General features: G+C 43.2%; 1 long non-coding RNA gene across 1 annotated transcript; it reads left to right on the forward strand.

Moving 5' to 3' along the window:
* Positions 1-5,087: 5,087 nt before the first annotated feature.
* LOC137525766 (uncharacterized) lies at positions 5,088-14,391 on the forward strand. The gene is made up of 4 exons (XR_011023001.1): positions 5,088-5,166; positions 7,061-7,083; positions 11,169-11,382; positions 14,230-14,391. It is a non-coding gene; the product is annotated as an uncharacterized lncRNA (long non-coding RNA).
* Positions 14,392-17,940: the final 3,549 nt, after the last annotated feature.

Consider the following 17,940-nt stretch of genomic DNA (forward strand, 5'->3'; position numbering starts at 1 on the left):
AATCCGCATTGGAACTGGATACATTGCAAGACAGTTCTAGTGTGGCTGGGACTGATAGTCCACCAGGATTCAGAGTAACACGCGCGCACGCACAGAGACAGAGCTTATATAACAGCCAGAAGTGAGTCAGCTGACCAGGCTGGTCAGCTGACATTTTCCACAACTCTCATTGGTCCAGCAATTAGGGAGGTCCTGGAAAGGTCCTTGGGTATATATACTGCTGGCTGTTCACTTGTTCCTTGTCTGGCGTTGCGATCACATACGTGGGAGCACCCAGATCCGTAGTCAGATCCGCAAGTGTGCCGGGACCAGCTGAAGCTGTAATCCTACACTTAGCTAGATTCTGTTGATAGCTAAAGTACTAGTTTGATTGTGATTATCTGTTATGACCCTTTGCCTGCCTGACTATCCTCCTGAACTCTGATCTTGCACCTCGATATTTCTGATACTCTGTTGCCGAACCCCGGCTCGTTCCTAGACTCTGCTTCTGCCTCCTGATTTTGTACCTCGATATTTCTGATACCCCGTTGCCGATACCCTGCCTGTACTTAGACTCCGCCTTTGCCTCCTGATCTTGTACTTTATCTGTCCGTGTGTGTACGACCTGGCTTGTCCGACCTCGAGAACCGACCTTACTATTGGAGGCGGTTCCCCGTCCTGTCAGTGACACCTCCTCCTGAGTGTCACTTTCAGACCATCCTTCCTACTGTCAGTCTGAATCCTCCCGTCATGGAGAGCTCAGGTCTGCGGAAGGAATCTGTGCAGTACTCCTTGCTGCACTGAGGCCTAGTCCTCTAAGTGTTACCGTTACACCAAACACTACACTCTACTCAGGTGAACAGAGGTTAGCGAGTATATCGGATGATCAGTGATACTGCAGATCACTTATAATCTGGTATACATCTGTATTCCCAGTGATACTGCAGATCACCGGTAATCAGATCCTCTCTGTCCTTCACCGATCGTTACAGAGACCCAGCTATCTTTTCTTTACTGTATGGCTGTATTCTCCTTACTCAATAAGGGACTATCCTATTGCCCTGTCCTGGAATTTGACTTCATTAAGTTTGAACAAGAAGCTAGCCCTACATAAGTTCTTTTTTACTCAACAAAGACCACAGGACACTACAACCATCTTGATATAGTTGAAGAAACTCACTGCACTCATACTGAAAGTGTGTGCTAGAGCTTATGTAAGAAATATCAGGAACAAAGCTTAAACTCATAGAAACAGCCCCACACTGAAGTTATGCAAAAGTAACAACAATTGTATTCAATAAAAATCACTCCGCATAAGAATAAAAACATTAAAATCTAATCATGCCTCCTGTCATTATATTCAATAATGTTTGTTCCTGATATAACCACCCCTGATATAAAACAAGTGCCTCCCCTGGCTGATACTGTCACCAATTCCAGGAACACATGCACCTTACAAGATCTATGTGAACTCTCTGAGACGGGAACTTTAAATATGGTGGGAAGGAATAGACCACTGCCTTATAATATAGGTAATAGGTCTTCCTTTAATCCACCAACAATTTTTGGTGGTTCTGTTGAACTGTTTCAGCAAAGGGTACTGGAAGACTGTAGGGCTTTAATTAATCCAAAGTCTCAGTCCAATTTATCCCTTGCAGAGAAAAAAGCTCTTAAGTGGTTATCTAGTATTCCTGAGCTAGCCACCAAGGAAGCAGATAAGGGGTGACGGGCAGTGGTCCTTTCAACAGAGCACTATTGGGCTGAATGTCTTTGTCAGCTACAGGACAGGTCCACTTACTCTAGATTGCCTACTGATTCAACATCTAGTTACCTATCTTATTCCTGTACATCCTAGGAGCCCGGTGTGGTATTTCATCCCCAAGATACATAAATCACTGGAGAACACACCGGGGCGTCCTATTGTATCTGCAATTGGCTCTTTAATGGAGCCTCTGTCACTGTACCTGGACTTCTAGCTGAGACCCCTATTGAGAACTATGCCCTCCTCCTATGTGGGTGATACCATGAGGTATTAAATATTTGGGGAACTTTGAATGGCATGAGTCTTATCATTTGGCATCAATTGATGTAGTGTCGTTGTATAGCAGGATGCTACACAATGGTTTGTGTTGGTGGGTCTGAAGTTTGTCTAGACAGGAACTAATTTCTCTTTGATAGTGAGTGGTACCACTAGGAGGTCGGAACGGTGATGGGGACCCCTATGGCCCCGACGTATGCCAGCCTCTTCATGGGCCACTGGGAGGCTAATACCATCCACTCTCCAGGGAACGGGTTCATGGACCAGATTAAACTCTGGACTCACTACATAGATGATATCTTGGTGATTTGGTCAGGTGATCCGTCTGAATTTGAGGAATTTATGAGGTTTATTAACAACAATGATGTGAATATGTTATTTACACATCATTGGCTAGATCAAGCACTGAAATTCCTTGATCTGAATATTTTTGTCCATGGGGGCCTCCTATTAACCAGTACACATAGTAAGGAGACAGCTGTTAATGCCCTCTTGCATGCTTCCAGCTATCATCCTCCAGCTATGATTAATAGCTCTCCGTATGGCCAGTTTCTCTGTTTGAGGCTCTAATGCCAGTATATGGGAGGACTTTGTTATACAGTCAGAGGACCTAAGAGAGAAGTTTCTTAGGAGAGGGTACTATCAGGACATCATTCAAAATAGAATAAATTTTAAAAAAATCACAAAAAGACCTAATTTTTTTAGAAAATCAATGTTAAAGTTTCATAGGAAAAAAGTATACATTTAAATATGGTAAATGACAGATAATGTAGCAAATCTAACGATAGTGTAAATTTACATATTTCAAAAGAAAGAGCAATGAATTTCATGATGGGGTTTCCAGGTGGTCCGTACGCAGTGCGTATGGACCCCCTGGAAACCTCTCTGGAGCAACAACACTTTGGCCAGGGATCACTATACAGCCACAATATGGCTGTATAAAGATCCCTGGCAACTTTACCTATTTTTGGAAGCTTGTTCTTTAAATGCCTAGAGTGCGGGAAATAAAAAAAAATGACATGGGTTCCCCCTTCCCGAGCCTCTTTGTCCCCTTGTCCCCCATGCAGGCTGGGGTAGCCAGAATGTGGAGCCCTGGCCGAGTGGGATTTCGCACCCTGAGCTACACCAACCTGCATGGTCCATGGAATGGGGGCTCCGGGGGGAGGGGTGGCCAAGCCTCCCTCTCCTTCCCAGGGTCCTTGTCCAATCCATGGACAAGGGACTCTTCCCCACCTCTGGTGCCCCATTAGGTTTGCTACATTATCTGCCTACCAAATTTAAATGTATACTTTTTTCCTATGAAACGTAAAAAAATGTTCTAAAAAACGATAAGGTCTTTTTAAGATTTTATTTTCTTCTTGTACCCACTGTCCCCATCTATATACCCTGCAAATTTGGTGTTTCTACCATATGAGGGGGCTTTGCTATTAACCGTTAAAGTCAGCGGCCGTTCGCCTTCCATTAAAGTCTATGGGAAAACTGCGAACCCAATGTTTACAGAATACTGCACGTCAGCGAATTGTTCCGACCGTCTCTACCAGGGCTTGCGTTCCCTTTACTTCCATGGTGGATTTAGCCACAACCCTTTTTTCCACATCACCTTTTTTTTATATGGCACTGATGTCACTATTCACAATACAGAAGCGGATGCAACTTTCACCCTCCTGTTGGGAATGAGAGGCCAGCATGCGGTCCAATGATACGGAAGCACGCCTTCTCATGTGACGCCTCCTTCCTCTTGTGCTAGGCGTGTATTCCACCATGGTCATGCAGCATGGAACAGTGATTTGAGGACTAGACTCCTGGGATAATAGCGCCAGCACAGCTGCACTCATTTTCAGGTAATTAACTAATTATAGAATGTAGAAAAGGGGTCATTGTTTTTGTACTCTTTTGCTCTGATGAAGCGCCACAGATTACAGGTCTGAAACGGCTGTAGAACCCCTATCTGCCTGTACTCCTCTCCATCTATTCACGGTACTGTAGCTTGTGGTTTTTTTTAAAACCCTTTTGGAAAAAAGACTGCCTTGCATTGGATGTAAGTTTTTGCTTTGTGCATTGATATCTCTCTTGTGACTTCTGTTTCACTGGATAACTTTAAAAGAGTTAAATAAAGCATCATTATAAAAGTTAAAAAATAATGGCTCATCACCCAAATCTATAATCCTGTGTCAGGTCACGTGGCTGACAACATACTAATTGTGTCCTGGTTTTTTTTTTCATGTCTGGTATGACGATCAATTTTGAAAGTGAAGTAGTGTACTTTAATAACCAATGGAATTCTAGTTTTATATCCTTTTGTCATAGGTTTATTAATACATTTGTATTGGTGCTTCACAGGCAGGGAATGTCTAATCATTACCTGACAAATTATGAACAGAAGTTAAATACAGTGTGGAATGCAAATTGGGTACTCCATTCCCTACCAAATTGCTTTATCTTAGACTGGGTTCCCTCCCTACCCTTCTGTCTACTTATATAAAAGCACGTGAACTACCAGGAGTGCCACTCACACAGTGTACTCTCTGAGGACGCAGATTCCGTAAGTAAATTTTCATATGGCTAAGAACTAAAGTATATCTGGAATTGCGGTTCTTGTTATGATGTAATATGGGATTAAATACTTGGGCACTCCAAAGCTGGTACTGCACTTTCTCTTTCTTTGGGTTTCTAAGGACAAAAAGGAACTTCAGGCTGCAGCTAAATGCATCTGCCGCTGTCCTTCCAAGTGGGCTCCATGCCAATTCTCAGATTATAATGTTTTCATTTTCTATGTCCTGATGGACTACAGCTGATGGAATTAATAACAAGCAGTGTGAAGCTGCTGCTTACCTCACCATCATCAAGTTGTCAGGTACATGGAACAGGCTAAGGTCGCAGCTTGAAACAGTGTAAGTGCTGCAAGAACAAGTTGGTAGAGTGGACTCCTTGCCAGATGATTTTAAATTGATTTGTTAGGTAATCACTGGGGCTCTGTACAGGTAAAATGCACCTCTGCCACTGCGTGACTACAAACGTCTATGCCTGAAACTGACCAGTAAAAGTAACTACACCTGTTTTTCTGTTTGGCCTTTGTCATTTCCTCTACAGCAGAAGACTTCAGGAAACCACCCAGGATATGGAGTACAGTGCTCACAGCCTTGCATAAGGTTTATTTACTAATGTTTGGTGGGCTTTTGTACACTAGAAAACATAAACCTGACTGGATTTATTAAACATCATCAGCTTTTAGGTGGTAATATTGTTGAATTCTCACCTGAGTGATTTGGAAAATAATGAAGGTTGCTGATGCGTTATGGAATTGGCAGTCAAATGAACTCTGTCATTTGTAGCACTCAACCAAAGAGAATTTTTTGGCGTAATAGAGGACGGTATTTTAGTACATCTAGGCCAAGGTTTGTTAGATCATTTAAAGCATATCTCCACGATTTTTCTCTGAAGTAAAAGAAGGATTGATGCCTGTTTACACTTTACACTGATAAAACCCTGTTTACACTTATTGAAACTTCCAGTGATGGTGACATGACGTTGAGGGTGGGTGTGGCACTCTCGCTACTCCATTTTGTTGCTGGTTTGAACAAAGACATAGCTGTTACATCTACAGCCCTCCCCTCTAGAATATTGAGCAGTGGGATATGGTTTTGGAAAGTGACATATACCAAAGGGGTGTGACAGTGATGTTGAGAGCAATGTTGGAGTTTCTAGAATGTGTTTGGACTGTGGGGAAAAAGAGATGGTGTAGCAATGATCAGAACCAAAGTAGATTGAGAATTCTTCCAGGACTAGACTGTGTGGTTATATCACCCTGAACTTGAAGACCCTTAGAAGTGAAAGGAGGGAAAGAGGGGATAGATTGACAAAAATAACCTTGTTTTAAGTTCTCTTACTTTACAGAGTGTTACTAAATAAGGCATATTGTAATTTCTTTCAGAAAAGGAAAAATACACAGTATTTGTTTTCACAGCCCAGTAAGCAGAATGGGTGTGTCCCTGACTACAGCTGATGTTATGGTCAATGCCAAATTCTCTCAGGATATTGCATTTTCATTTTGGAAATGCTCAAATGGAACAACTGTGGTGTTAGTTATAAAAATCCTATGGGCAGTCCCCTGGGACTCGATAACAGTCAATCAACAGGAAGGAATGAGCAGGGTCAATCAAGGTCCAATTACGCAAAGCAGGTAACTTCGGCGCACGGCACATAGCACCGAGAACCAAAGTTGGGCACCATCATAGCAGCAATGCAATAATGCACTCCCCGAGCAAGAGTAATTCGGGATCCGCTGATCTCCAGACCCTAAATTACATCTCCCTCCAATTAGCTATAACTTGGAGGGGGAATAGTATTTAACGCCGCCAGGGAGTTTAGCGGCAGCAGGGAGAGTAGTCATTCAGCTCGCCCTGCGCCCAACTCACTGGCAGCCGTACTATGTCTACCCACATGGATTCTAGTCACTATGTATGTGGTGACAGGCATTCTACTAGACACCTCTTACCCCCTGGTACATAGCCCCACTCAGGACCTTTAATGTGAAGTTCTGTCCAGCTGCTTATGGAACAAGAGTCTTCACACACTAGGGACTGAGCACACTAATGCGCTTCTCTCTTTTTTTCAATCTGTAACATTAATGTGTTTCTGAAAAACAGGTAGAAGCGTGTTAGTGTGCTCAGGCCCTAAGTTGCTCCCATTGGGCAGTCGTCAGTAGACCAGTGTCTACTAATTCTGTCAACTGTATCACATGATTAGAGAAAGAAAAATGGCCAGTGGGGGTTGTTTTTCTAAATGGCTGTCTACTTACAGTTGGACCAGTTTTGAGCAGTGCCTGGGACAATTACACTGAGTAGGGAATGCCGAGAGGCTTAACAACAGTTCCATGTCATGATTTTCCTGTAAAAAAAAGGATAAAAAAATAATGAAATTGTTAAGTGGTTATTTGCTCTGTATGCTACTAAATGTACATGGGTCAATATGTAATTAACACAACTAGTTGTTTTCAATTTGTGTAGTTTTCATTTAACTTTATTGCATTCTGTTGTTTTCCAGGAATTCCATCATGTCATCTTACGGTGAGCATAATTCACAATTAATATTACCTTGCATTTATTTATTGTGCCAAACACCATTTATTAACAATTTTCAGAATGCACATTAAGTCATAAATTGAATTTCTAGAGGATATCTGAGATTTCTATATTTGAGTTCCTGGTATCTACATATACTGCATCTCTGCACTTTTTAGTAACACGGATGCAATGGGTTTGGTGGTAGCCTCCACTGTGCCTCTGGCACAGACCTTCCTAGAATAGTATGACAAAAGGACCTGTGCAGAAATAGCCCATGTCATACCAGCATCACTGAGAGGTCCTGTTTTGTTTCATGTCTTTAAGAGAGATATAAACAATCAGTGTGTGCATGCAGCTCTAGGTGTCTCCACTGTATCCAATGAAAGAGGTTAGAGACTTTTTTCACAGACAGGTTTACTTAAAGTGTTCCTGAAGTAAACCTGAGCAATATACACTGGCCATATGAGTATAACATACATAATCATACTATTGTTAAATAAAAAAAGAGACAACAGTTCCAGTCAACACAGCAAAATACTACTGTTGTTAAAGGTGTCAGGAAGAAGTTACCCAGTGTCTACAAAAACTCCTTCTTCTTTGAGCTTTCAAGTGATCCTTTTAGACAGGCATACACTAGTACTGGGCGGGGCAAACTTTAAGCGGCCCAGGCCACATGCTGTGGACCAAAGACTGCAGTCCTTAAATTCAAACCCACCCCCCCCCCCCCCCCCCCCCTCTGCAGAGTTGCGAGCGGGTGGGAGCCTGGGGGGGAGTCACCTCGTTCACCGATTCCCACCTCGCATCTCCATGGCAACAGGATGTCATGTGACCTCGGTACATGCCAGCGTATTACATGTCATTTTATGGAGAGAAATCCGGCCAGCCGACAGGAAGAGCTCGCCGCGGGCCATAGTTTGCCCAGCACTGCACTAGTAGATCTCCTAAATGATCACAATCTACCTTACATCGATCATTTACTACATTGCCCATCTGAATTTTAGTGCAGAGATTTTATTTTGTCTTCTGTTTTTTTTTTTTGTTTTTTTTTAGCTTTGAACTGCTCATGAAAGTACAACATTTATACTTGAGAGTCGCATTTATCCACAGCCCCCCTCCCACTCCCCCAAACCTCGCCAATCTAGATTTAATGGAAAAATGTTTTTCTCATTCAAAGTTCAATAGACAGAGGAATCAAATATCAATTGAGAGGGACTTCATTTTTTATTATTTTAAATATGTGAATACCCCAATGTCATCTCTGTCAGCTTTAACACAGTTAAAATCCTTGTACGGAACTATCACTAATGATTCCCTGGCATTTGACAAGCTGCAGGAATTGTCAGGAAAAAGTGATAAAACACTCATTCAGATGCCCTCAAAATGCTTATTGCATTTTGATAGCATTTAATTGAATGTCCATTTATATATTGATCCTCATTGTCCCAAGCATCCCGAGGGAACACAGAGATTTTTCAATTGTTTTTGTTGCGCAAAAGCCATATGTACTTTAGAATATAGCTGCTATGCTAAAACTTTGGGCCAGTGTGGTGTCGGTATGCCCTAAATTGTCAGCATCTCCTTAACACCATGATGTAACCATATTGTGTCATCTCCTTAGGGCCACGTTACTCATGCGCATGCACAATAGAACTTTCAGTGTCCGAAAAAGAGCTGACGGGCAGATTATTCTGGAGGCATGCACAGTTGCCCTTTAATAGTGTGACGCTGTCCAGTCCGGAAGCAGGACAGGAAGCTCCTATAAGGGCTGCACCATTCTCGATACGGGGTGCATCATTCTACATATATTAATAGGTGAACAGAGGCACCAGAAGGATAAAAGTACATAACATTTTTAAAAAAAATTGCTGGGAGGAAGTGGTGGACTTGCCTCCGTTAAAGCAGACACCAAGGACTGTAAATATATAGATATACACATTTATTGAAAATACCCCAAAGATGCAACGCGTTTCGCGGGCACAGCCCACTTCTTCAGGCAATAAGCAGGGGGTTTATCCCCTGCTTATTGCCTGAAGAAGTGGGCTGTGCCCGCGAAACGCGTTGCATCTTTGGGGTATTTTCAATAAATGTGTATATCTATATATTTACAGTCCTTGGTGTCTGCTTTAACGGAGGCAAGTCCACCACTTCCTCACAGCAATTTTTTAAAAATGTTATGTACTTTTATCCTTCTGGCGCCTCTGTTCACCTACGAATATATTTGAGTCCACCCCAGGTGGAGGGGTGATCTACCCCCTTTCTTCCTATCTACAGAGAGCGACTTCTTAATCCTGAGTGAGGACAGGTCTAATCTCCTCACCTGCCTAATGAGTGGTTACCTAGGTGGTAACCCGTGTTTGTGAGTATTACCATCTCACTGTTTCATTTATCCAATCAATTTTGATATACTACACCATATTGGGCTCTCGATTTCTCTTCAATCATTCTACATATGGACTTCACTATTACCTTAGTACCACAGCAAGCAATAGCAGAGACAGTAGGAGGTGGAACATCACAAATCGGAGCTTCCTGCACTGCTTCTGGGCTGGGCAGTGGCACATTATTATAGAGCTACTGGCATGTCACTGAAATCAGCTTTCCATCAGCTGAAAGTTCTATTGTGCATGTGCATTAGTAATGTGGCTCTAACATGATGACACAATGGGCTTGATTCACTAAGACAAATAGCATGCCTTACCAGAGTTAACATGCCTTATCAGAGTAGCATAGCAAGTGCTATGAACTTATGCCTGCTAATTGGCAATGACGAGAGCTCCACTCGTCCTGCCCTAAGACCCTGCGGGTCAAATCACTGTAAAGGACATTATCCCCACACTTTGATTGGCTGCCTGTCACGTGACAGGAAACTTGACAGGCAGCCTATTGGGCCAATCAAAGTGCGGGGATAATGTCCTTTAAAGTGATTGGACCCGCAGGGGCTCAGGGCAGGACGAGTGGAGCTCTCAGCATTGCCAATTAGCAGGCATAAGTTCGTAGCACTTGCTATGCTACTCTGATAAGGCGGGTTAACTCTGATAAGGTATGTTAACTCTGATAAGGCATGCTATTTGCCTTAGTGAATCAAGCCCAATATGCTTTCATCATGACATTAAGGAGACCCTGACAATTTAGAGCATACCGACACCACACCGTTGCACACAAACCTTGAAACCGGCGTTTGTCACTCAAGCACTGTCCATTCAAATGACTGCATTTTTTCAATGTTGGTAACCACTTTTCCTGCCATTTGCGCAAACGCTGCAATCAATCCTGTTGTCTCATTTCGTCTTAGATGTTACATGCAGCATCTAGGATCAGCTACGCCAAACGCTTCTCTGTTCGTTTGCAGAGAAGCGTTTAGCTGGCGAAAGCCCTTTTCACTGGGCCTTAAAGGGACCCTGAGTAGTGCCCAAAAAAAAAATCTGGACTTTCATGGGGCTTCCTCCAGCCCCCCATAGCCTGCAAGGTCCCACGGCATCCTCTTGGTCCCTTCCATGGTCCCGCTGGCGGCTCCGGTAATCTGGCGACTTCAGCTGAAGTTGTGCATTTGCGTGTGTTGTCGCTCACTCGACACGTCATCACTCCAGTCGCCGTAAGCATCCTGCGCATGCGCGGAACAGTCTTTAGTCCATTTTCAAGATGCATATATTTGAATAAAAATATACATAATCCTGCATGAACTTGAAAATATTTGCATCTCACTGACCATCCCTTATCTTTACATACATTGTACAGATGTTTCGCAAACCATTCTAGCAAATTCTTACTTCTATTTTATACTGGCACAAACTATTTCCACTGAGCAACTGATAGGAACTGCAATGTGGGAGTGTCTGCCTGCAATAATTGCATGATCAGTCCTAGGATTGTGAAACAAGAAATTCCACAACTAAGACATTCCTTTAAGATAAAATGTAATAAAATATATATCCTGAAGAATAGATGAAGTATTTTTTTAATACTATATAACTTGAGTAGCAGTTTTATAGTGAAAGAGATTTTATTTCTTTAAATTGTTATGAAAAATACATACTGTTACTGCAATCATTTCTGCACTTTTACGAATATGTTTTAAAATTTTGTTTTAGGATATAACTATGGCTATGGCTATAACTGGCCACCAAGACATCGCCCTCATCACTGGCCGTATCCACCCCCTCCTCCACCTCCTCCTCCCCCTCCTCCTCCTCCCCCTCCCCCTGCTTATTTCAAACCATGGAATCCTTATCCCGGCTGGTCTCCTTGGAGATATTATTGATAACTTCCACAGAGTGAGCAGCGCTTCCAGTGAAAGAAAGTAAGGTACTGAAAAGATGTAGTCATTCAGTATAATGTATTTGACCAAACATTTGCAATGCTACAGAGAAGTGCATATCTATAGCCAAAGAAAACGTTGCAGCTGTCATGGGACCCAATAGGCAGAGGGTGCAGAATACCTGACAAATAATTTTAGGCAGAGTGAACACACATGTATAATGCAGCATCTGTGTTTCAGGAGAGGAAGAAAGAGAGGCACTGTGCCCTTAAACACACCTTTATTTGGTTCCAATGGACATCACATACAGCAGCATGCAGTGGGGGTTAGGTGAGGCCTGACAGCCGTTTCGCGTGCTAACGCGTCATCAGAGGCACTAACAACAAGATCCATCTCAAGCCACAGTTTAAATAGATCACTCACACTTACCGGCGTCCTGCCCGGAAGCTCCAACCCGCCCTCTCGCCTTGGCGTTCCGCGTACAGTCCCTCCTCCATTGCCTGATGTCAGGATGCTCTAGCCATTAGGCAAGCCGCGGGACTCCCCGCCCAGTTCCTATACGTCGTGCGGTGTCATTGGGGGGGAGTGCGCATGCATCCTGCTTCTGGCTTCGGTGTCGGGTTGTTGCTAAGTGATCATTGATCTATACAAAAACACACAATAGATATATTGAAACATGCCGCTTGTTGAATATTAATCACACTTATACTATATAAAACAGTACACAGCAGCTCTAAAGAGGTAAAACAGGAGAGGGAATGCGAATGGTCAAAGACCAAAACGTGCCTTCACTCATCTCTCCTGTTAGAAGTAATATTTAAACAAGCAAATCGGGAATTAATGTTTCGTTAAAAAAGCAATGCAGTTCGTTTCTTTCGTTAAGTCCTAGATGGCCGCAAGCATTAGTTATAGAAATGATTCTTGCTTCCTGTTGGAGCAACAATTGCTCACGATTGCCAGCTCTATGTGGCACAGGTACAGTCAAAACTCCAATAATTTTAGGCTATTGCTGTTGCAATTATGCATCTCATGTACATGCTTAATTAAGCGGCCAGCTCCTACACCAGTCTCAATGGAATGGACATGTTCCTGAAAATGTGTACAAAGCATCCTAGTTGTCTGGCCTATATAAAAACGCCCACATGGGCACATTACAGTATAGACTACATGGTTGGATCTACAGTGTATAAATTCTTTAACTGGTAAAATTCTGCCACCCAGAGCGACACTTTTCCCCGGCAGGAACTGGTCACAGTGTGTGCAATTGCCACATCGGTGATTACCGATTGGTATAAATCTCTGTAACCAGTTAACCCCGGTGTCAACAAGAAATTTGCTCGTGGTGACAAGATCTCCCACCGTGCGTGCCCTCCTAAAGGAAATCATGGGGCGTGTGTGGCCTATTGTGGTCAACTTAGGATCATTCTTTAAGATCTGCCAGTGTCTGTAGATAATCAATTTAATATTTTCAGCCATAGGAGAATAATCAAAGATGCATGTAAACTGACTGGATTTACTGGTATTATACCTCCTTTTCTCTTTGGAATTTCTATTTAGACCCGATTGAATTAAACTGTCACGATTGGCCTGGTCAAATTACAACTTGTGATTACACACAAATGAGGGGGAATTAAAGGGGAACTGAAGAGAGAGGTATATGGAGGCTGTCATGTTTATTTCCTTTTAATCAATACCAGTTGCCTGGCAGCCCTGCTGGTCTATTTCTCTGCAGTAGTATCTGATTAAAACCAGAAACAAGCATGCAGCTAGTCTTGTCAGATCAGACTTATAAGTCTGAACCACTGAAACACCTGATCTGCTGCATGCTTGTTCAGGGGCTATGGCTAATAGTATTAGAGGCAGAGGATCAGCAGGGCTGCCAGGCAACTGGTATTGTCTAAAAGGAAATAAACATGACAGCCTCCATATACCTCTCTCTTCAGTTCCCCTTTAAACAGGCTAAGCTCTCTAAATACATACAGGGTGCAATTCTATATATTTTCCTTCTGTCCTGTGCAAGAGTTTAGGTCCAGTTTAATCAAGAATGTCATCAGTCTGATTTAAAAGGTAGTGGTGGATGGCAAGTAACCTTTTTCCATAGGGCATTGTAGCAGAGAAGCAGGATACTAATGTGGGCCATGTCCTCTGTCATAGCCAAGATGAGATACAGTTTCCTGCCTCTAGGGTAGTAGGAGAAATGGGTTACAGCCCAGCTATGAGCTTCAGGTCATGTGACATGAACATCAGAAGTTAAAACAGACATGCTCATTTCTTTCTGGAAACAGGTACCCTCCAGAGGATGTGCAAAGTGGGGGATGGTGATAAATTGCAAAGATTTATGGACTGTACATGTCTCTCTTATCAGTGAAAAACAATTTACCTTGTTCATTAACCTATTTAAAACGGATGAAGCTTACAATTGTGCCCCTACATTTTTTCTAAAGCAGAACTTTGTACTGCAATTTAATGTGTATTTAGAATTTCATGCACGCACCCAGATAGGCACCCAGTATAGCAAGTTCGAACTCTTTATTGAAGAAAAACATGCAGATATAAATCATACACCACCATCAGGTAATGCAGCTTACTTAGAACAGAGAGGAACATAGAACGAATGCAGTAAATCCCAATACCGTAGAGATCTTCACATCATTCTACAGAAAGTGACATCTTGTGGCTGTTTTACTATACTGCAGTATAAAATATCTGTTGATACTGCCAACAGAAATAAGATTGGGATTATGAAATAAATCAATGCAAAATGCAAACAGAGAGTACGAAGTACAGTATCCCATAATAACCGCTCATAAATAGTCTGATATGCCACATTAAACATAGAAGTAAGTGGCTGCTGTAATATGATGGTGAACTAACCTACATTTTCTCTTTTACAGACTGCACTTCGGTTTAGAAGGAAGATGGACAACCAGTATAAAAACTTGTTATAATTTATAACTTGGATGACCAATCGGCTTTCTTTCTTATAAATATGTGAATTGCTGCCATGGATCCCCATATATTCTTTACTGTGTAATTTCATGCAAATAAAACTGCTTAGAGGAAACTATTTTGTTTTCATTTTTTTCTCTTTTGCAATGCAAACACAATACAAACAGTAAAAATAAAGCACTTGCACTGAATAATTGGTTGAGCTAGTATACTTAAAAGGTGAATTTAATTTTGTTGCAAAACTGTCATTAACATGAATTGGTGATTATTATTTTTTTGTGATTTTTTTTTGTAATGTAATGTTATTATTACTGTAGAACCATTTGAAATTGCAGTTAGCTATGAATTTTCAAAACTGACTACAAGCTCAATTTGCACTTATTTGATAGAGTGGACTTTAGAGTACAGACTGCTCAGAAACCCAACCTTTCTGCAGGAGGGACTACGTTGTGCCTGCTGCCTATAAGCCAAGTCATGGGGGCATCCCACTCTTGTAGCTCTTGCCTCCTGCTTTACCCTCTACACAATTTTCCTCTGATTTGTCCTTTCACCTGACTGACCTATTAGCTGATTTTGCTTCCGCAATAAGGTAGAACTCTAGTAGTGATAAAAACAACTTGGTTGCAAAAACTGAGGATCTTAGTATCCAAAATGGACTGCAGTGATTTTGTACAGGACCAACTCACCAACCATGAGGTCCTCTGCTTAGATTTTGCCCCTACTCTACCTACATTCCATGCTCTTGAAATTGGAAGTCAAGCTAAGGCAAGCTCTGGTTGTATCTTTAGGCAAAGGAACACATGCAAGTACATGAATGAGTCTCATATCTCCAAAACTGCCCAACACACACCATTAAAATAAATGGTCTGTGCTGGAATAGGGGCAAACAGCTAAAACCTGCAGCCTAACCATAGTGGCTGCGATGACACATACATAAACAAGAGTAGCCAGGCTCATCCTGCTGGCACTCAAATAAGGGAATAAGGTAAAAGCAGGTGCTGACGGTAGTGGTCAATTTCTATTTACTCAATCATTAACCCTCTGCACTGTGACGTACACATTATGAATGCTGTCTGTATGAATGTTTTCAGGCCCAGGTGCTGATGCTGTCCATTTTGGCAGCCTGCTCCTACCCTCATCCTCCTTCCTCCCTAGGTCAACATTAACAAGTGAGAGGAGAGGGAGAGGATGGATTCATGTTGAGCAAAGCCAGTCAGATAACAGGGAGGCCTTATGTAATATAAGATAAAGATTGTACAGGTTGTCTGTACAGATGTGTTGCATTAGTCAAGTCTGTAAATGATGATGGCATCACTGGCGTAACAATAGGGCCTGCAGCCCCTGCCTCCACTCCCTCACCTCAGGCTCTCCCCTCTGCGCTCCCCTCCAGCATCAATACGATTGTGTGTGCAGCAGCGGGCAGCGGCAGATACATACCTTCCGTGCGCTCCAGCGTGGACATTTCTCCCTCTAGTGTCTGACGCGACTTCCTGTTTATACAGGAAGTCGTATCAGAGGCTAGAGGGAGAGAGGAACGTCCAAGCTGGATCGCACGGAAGGTTAGTATCTGCCGCTGCCCGCCGCTGCACACACAATCGTATTGATGCTGGAGGAGAGCGCAGAGGGGAGAGCCCGAGGTGAGTGAGGGGGGGACCGCCCCCCTCCCCGCTGAAGTGCAGCATGGCCTTCCCCTCATGCTGCGACCCCTCCAGCCCCTCAAAACAGCCCAGGAGGGAAGCCCGCTCAGAATTTCTGCAGGGGGGTCCGGTGGGACCTAGTTACGCCCCTGGATGGCATGCAGAAGTTGTTTACCTGTGTTCTGAGCAAGGAAGGATGCAATGCAAGAAATGTTGTTTAGGTGGAGACTACAGCAGGTGAGGAGAGAAACAGACAACACACAGAAGTATTTGGATCCAGCATGAACATACTACTGTGTTTAGCGTAGGTAGCCTAGCCTTGGGGCAGGTATCCTTTAATAGCCTGATTGATGATCTCAACTAAGTTGGTAAATTAGGTAATCAATATAAAGAATATCCAAACTGTGGTGTTCATACTCCTGGCCTGTAGATGACACTGTGATATTACTGAGATACTACTGTGATACTGAATGAGTGTATCTATGCTGTATCTAGAGTTGTTGATTCCTCTTCCTGCCTGTCTGCATGCACTGGATGCAACGTAAAGTTTGGCTTACTGTTTTACTGAACTGCAGTAACATGTAAGTTCAAGTTCAAGCACTCCTGATGAGCCTTTATGACGAAACATGTCGGACGGGGCTTAGGCACGGAAGTGAGAGCTCAGTGACGACTTCATGTGGGTAATCCGAGCAGCGTCCCGATCTGGAGCGGTGGACACAGCGCGTGCGGACACTGGCCACAGAGGGGACACACACACGCAGCTGGAGCCCAACTTAACGGGGGAGGGCCCCTATAAAAACTCTATGCCCTACAATCAAGTCTTCATACTGTGAGTGCAATAGTATATTAGAGTCTAGTAAAGTTTTTACGGTTTTACACTATGTGAGGCTCTTTTTTGTTTTGAAGATATATCTTGTGATGCAAGGAGGTGTACACATAAAGATTTAACCCAAGTCCAAGTAGAAGGATCTGTGGAGGTGGGGGACCACCCTAAGTGTCCTGACGCGCTACTAGGCCTTTTTTGGGGTCTTAGAATCTGATGAGTCTGCTTCCATACAGTGTGGTGGTGTAATACACAGCAGACGGCAGATCTTATACACAGAGCCACGGAGAATTATATCAGGACTGGGACTTATGATTGTAGCAATAGCTTGCATTTATATTCATTTTATGTGGGTTGTGCAGGCGCTACCTTCTTTTTAAAGAATACTAGTAGTGTACATGGCTCTGGTTGTCAGTGGGCTGTGTAGTGTCACACAACGCAGATACACAACAGTTTGAACACAATACAGTAAAAGTATTAGAGAAAGAGGATCATCAGGACAGCAAAGGAAGATACATTGATCAAAAGGAAATACATATGTCAGCCTGCATATCCTTCTCAGTTCAGGTGTCATTTTAAGTGCTTGGCTGTGCTGATGATCTATTACTAACTCTTTTGGATCCTGAGCCCGGAATGGAGAGGGTGGACCAGGGGCGCCTCTGGCCATCATGTCACTACAGGCAAGGAAACCTGTGGCACTCTCCCCATGTTTTTTTTTTTTTTTTTTTTTATAAATATTATTGTTACTTTTTTTGTAAAAAAAAAACTGTTTCTTTAAAAATCCTCCCTCCCCACAGCCAGCCAATTATGGCGATCGGCTATCATAGGCTTCTGCCTATGAGAGCCGATCGCTCTCTTGTCCCCCAGGGGGACAGCCGTGTGACACGGCTGTCCCCAGTACAGCGCTGCTGCCGATCGCAGCGCTGTACATGGGAATAGACGGCGATCACGCCGTCTAACAGTCTCCCGATCGGCAATACCACTCAGGGATTGAAGGCGGGGCGGAGCTCCGCCACCAAGCAGCAGATGCGCACGCAGCCTGCACGCGATCTCCTGCAAAACAGAGCCCAAGGACTTTACGTCGATCGGCGTTAGGCAGTCCTTAGGCTGCCGCCGCGGCCACGCCCATCAGCGTGACGCGGTCGGCAAGAGGTTAAACTGTTTTATAACAAACGTTCTTTTTTTCTTTTCCTTTA

This window comes from Hyperolius riggenbachi, chromosome 7, assembly GCF_040937935.1.
Source record: "Hyperolius riggenbachi isolate aHypRig1 chromosome 7, aHypRig1.pri, whole genome shotgun sequence".
NCBI classification, from domain to species: Eukaryota; Metazoa; Chordata; class Amphibia; order Anura; family Hyperoliidae; genus Hyperolius; species Hyperolius riggenbachi.